The sequence below is a fragment of the Poecilia mexicana genome, unplaced genomic scaffold, assembly GCF_051168715.1.
Source record: "Poecilia mexicana isolate PSO_F unplaced genomic scaffold, ASM5116871v1 scaffold_19, whole genome shotgun sequence".
Taxonomy (NCBI): domain Eukaryota; kingdom Metazoa; phylum Chordata; class Actinopteri; order Cyprinodontiformes; family Poeciliidae; genus Poecilia; species Poecilia mexicana.
The window spans coordinates 24,642,585-24,646,800 of NW_028263388.1; the positions used below are offsets into that span (position 1 = coordinate 24,642,585).

General features: G+C 39.9%; 1 pseudogene; it reads left to right on the plus strand.

Moving 5' to 3' along the window:
* Window positions 1-229: 229 nt before the first annotated feature.
* LOC148153778 (voltage-gated potassium channel KCNC1 pseudogene) lies at window positions 230-1,845 on the plus strand (annotated as a pseudogene).
* Window positions 1,846-4,216: the final 2,371 nt, after the last annotated feature.

Here is a 4,216-nt window from a genome sequence, read left to right on the forward strand (position 1 = left end):
ATGACTTCTTTAAAAATAAAAGAAAAATGTAAAAGACGGCTAAATGTCACAAGTTTATTTATTATTTAGATTTTTAATGAAAGATCTAAGCAATAATATTAAAACCAGAGGTTTCATTATTCCAGGTCATTTTAGTCGCATTTGTAAATGTTGGAATGTTGTGTTTCAGTTCTGGCTCTCAGAAACATTCTTCATTTTCTTCATTCTTCATTTTGTTATTTTTGTATCAAACTAAATAAATACGGATATGTACAACAAATTAAAGCAAGTAAAGATGCTCAGTGTGTGACAGGAGCTTTACAAACGAACCTGTTTATAAAATGTATCAAAAAATTATGACTGGGTATAATAAAATTCAAGTAAAAACATAAAATTATAATAAATTTATGACATTACGCGAATAAAGTTAATAATACATGAATAAACTCGCACAACAATTAAGTAATAAAATTACAAGAATGAAGTCAAAATAATGAGAATAAAGTCATAATATCACTATTATAGTTAATTGTATTTTTTTTACTTTAATACTTTGTTGTAAAAAAAAAAAGTTTAATAAGATAAAACATTTGTAGGAACATTTTCTGTAAAGAAAAACATTTTTGGAATCATGTGTCTGAATTGCTGCTTTGATTCATGTTTTCCTCAGTCTAACTGTCCGACTCTCTCCTTCTTCCCCTTGTCGTCTTTCCCACCGTGTTTCCCAAAACCTCCCGTCCTTCCAGTATGTGGCATTCATTTCCCTCTTCTTCATCCTCATCTCCATTTCCACTTTCTGCATGGAGACGCACGAGGCCTTCAACACCATCCTAAACAGGACAGAGAACGTCACAGACGGCAACACGACCCACGAGGAGATAGTGTACGAAGTGGTGACCGACAGCTGGTTGACGTACGTCGAAGGCGTCTGCGTCATTTGGTTTACAATTGAGGTCTTGCTGCGGGTCATCTTCTGTCCAGACAAGTTGGAATTCTTCAAAAGTGCCCTCAACATCATCGACTTTGTCGCCATCCTGCCCTTCTACCTGGAGGTGGGCTTGAGCGGTCTGTCCTCCAAAGCTGCCAAGGATGTCCTGGGGTTCCTCCGTGTTGTCCGATTCGTCCGAATCCTCCGAATCTTCAAGCTCACTCGCCACTTTGTGGGTCTGCGCGTCCTCGGCCACACCCTTCGCGCCAGCACCAATGAATTCCTCCTGCTCATCATCTTCCTGGCCCTCGGCGTCCTCATCTTCGCCACCATGATCTACTACGCCGAGCGAATTGGGGCAGACCCAGACGACCCGACCGCCAGCGCACACACCAACTTCAAGAACATCCCCATTGGGTTTTGGTGGGCCGTGGTGACGATGACCACCCTGGGTTACGGTGATATGTACCCGGAGACGTGGTCGGGAATGCTGGTGGGAGCGCTCTGTGCCTTGGCTGGTGTGCTGACCATTGCTATGCCTGTACCTGTCATTGTCAACAACTTCGGCATGTACTACTCTCTGGCTATGGCCAAGCAAAAGCTGCCCAAAAAGAAGAACAAACATATCCCTCGAGCGCCTCAGCCGGGCTCGCCCAACTACTGCAAGCCAGACGCCCTGGCAATGGCCACCGCATCACCGCAAAGGATCTTGGGAAATGTCTTAGGTGGAGTGATGGGGTCTGGAGGAATAGGGGGTGACTGTCCTCTTGCTCAGGAGGAAATCATAGAGATCAACAGAGGTAAGAAGTTCTCATCATTTTTGATCACAGATACAGTCTTGGTAAAATATTAATTTCCCCCTTACAGACAGATTCAGTTGTTTTATCACATTAACCCTTCTAGACCGAACGTATCACGATGTGCAGAACCGTAACTAACACTATGCGCCAAAACTTCCAGCGGTTTCTGAAAGGGGAGACGTTGCGCTTTCCAGCCAATATCGGGTAATTATGGTAGTTTGACTCCCAGGAAGTGAAATTAATCTGAGGGGCGAAAATAACGGCTAGATACTGAAAGTTCCAGTAGTTATGAATAAATGGGTAAATATATTTACTCACAGGTTAACCTGTCACAATAAATCAATTAATCGCATGATAAATTAAAAGAAACTCAAAGATTTTCATTTGCTTGATTTATTGTTTTATCAAAAACTGAACGATAAAAGTCTTCAGTCTGGTGCTTTGATCCCGACTTTCCCTTTTTTTGAAAGATAATTTTGTTTACAAAGACTTCATAATTCATTTTATTTGTTGTTTCTGTTGTTTTGGATATTTTAAATGTCTTCCAGTTTCAGTGTTAAATGTTCATTATAATCTAAAGTTTATTGATCTTTGAGAATGTGTTCCTGCCATTATAACTCAAAAATGGTCTCAAAACAACAATATTATAGTTTATCGGAATATATTCTGGAACAATTTATCGTCCTACAAAGTTTGTTATCGTGACGAGACATTTAAAGAACTGTGTAAAATTAAAAAAAGCAAAAATATCCAGGCGGAGATTTGAAACTCTGAGGTTAATAAATCTTTCCTGCAGTTGGAAACAAAAACAGTCTTTGCTGTTTCAGATGTGCAGCATGACTTCAGAGATCTTGTGTACTCTTGATTTCAAAGTGCCAGAGTCTCCAGAGAACGGAGTGGGAGTGATATCAAGCGGTGATGCGTGGTTGATTCTCGCACCACCCTGGAGAAATCACTGGCCCATCAGAACTGTTGTGTAATTTATGATCGGCTTTCGGATCGCAGTGGCCTTAAGGCTCTTCCATCTGCCAGTGATGAACATTCACTATGGGAAGACAATGAACTCAATTATCTATTAAAACAGACTAATGCGTCTCGATTTTGGCTGACTTCACGGGATTTTTTTTTTCTGCCATTAGCAGTAAAACTGCTTTAGCATCTAGCTACCATAATGCACCTTTAACGCATCACTTAGCAGTCAGGAGTGAGCACGTCTCGCCAGCATCGCCTGGAGTCAAGACTGGAAGCAGAACCAGTCGATTTTATTGTTGCTCCAAGGAGGAAGTCAGAAACTTTTACCGGGGTTCAGCACTTCCTCTAATCGGTGTTTTGTCTTTCAAAATGTGACAGTAATGCAGCGTCAACTGGGCTTAAAAATGATGGAGAGGAGCCGCGTCCCTACGTCTGTTATCTACAGCCGTTTGTCCTGCTGTTTGTTTGGGTCAACTAAGAGCAAACAGCCGGACTCACACTCACTTATTCCTATGTGCTAAGAAACGGTCAGTTAACGGTCCTGGTTTAAATACGTAAAAACCCAGAGAGAACCGATGCATGCAGGGAGAACGTGCAAACTCCAGATGTTTCTGTCCCAGAAATGTATCATTTATTGCGATAAATGATAATATTTTACGTGATATCATGGTAATAATGCAGGAACCGATTCTGAAGAGGTCAGCTTGGCTCCAGGTCTCTGGCTCCTTCAGCCCTGTGCTGCCTTTTCATTTTGTCAAATTATTGTCACAGCAACCAGATTTCACCTACTGAATGCTTTTAATCGTACCAGCCCAGTTCCATGTGTGTTTAAGCTTTAATTGTGTTTGGGAAAGTTAAATAAAATGATCCTGAATCGCTTAAAGTAGCTGCTGGTTGTTAACATTTAATTACGTTGTAGAGACATACAAGACATCTACATATCTTGAATAAAAATACTTTTTTTTTCTCAATGACAATAAATCAGATTTCACTTTTACTGTATCCCTAAATTGTTTGTATTTGCTTAAAGCCAGAAAAATGAGATATAAGTTTTTAGAGAGTTGTTTTCTTCCTTTTTTAAAATAAGAACCTTACACGATAGCCGTTTATGTTACATGGCTCTACTGGCAGATTACGTCAACTTTTTCATAAATATAAAATAATTATTTACTTTGAACCAGGTCCTATATCTTGGCGAAAAGTTCCTTGTAAGTTAGTTTTGTCTTATTTCCAGTTTACTAAGATGTTTTCTTTAGAAACTGGACAAAAATTCTTGGTAAAATTATATTTTTGCCATTTAAATTCTTAGGTATTTTATTCATGTTTTCTTTGATTTATTGTAAGAAATTAACTTAATTTTTTGTTTACATACTTTATTTCTTATGCATGGTGATGTTGAATGAAAACAAATAAAACTGGACCTGGCTTCAGCAGGCCTCCCTCCCCGCGCGTTTCCTGTCGTTTCCGTGACGACCTCGCTGTCGTCCGGACACACAGAAGTCCGTTTGCAGCAGTAAACCTCCGCGGTTGTGAATTT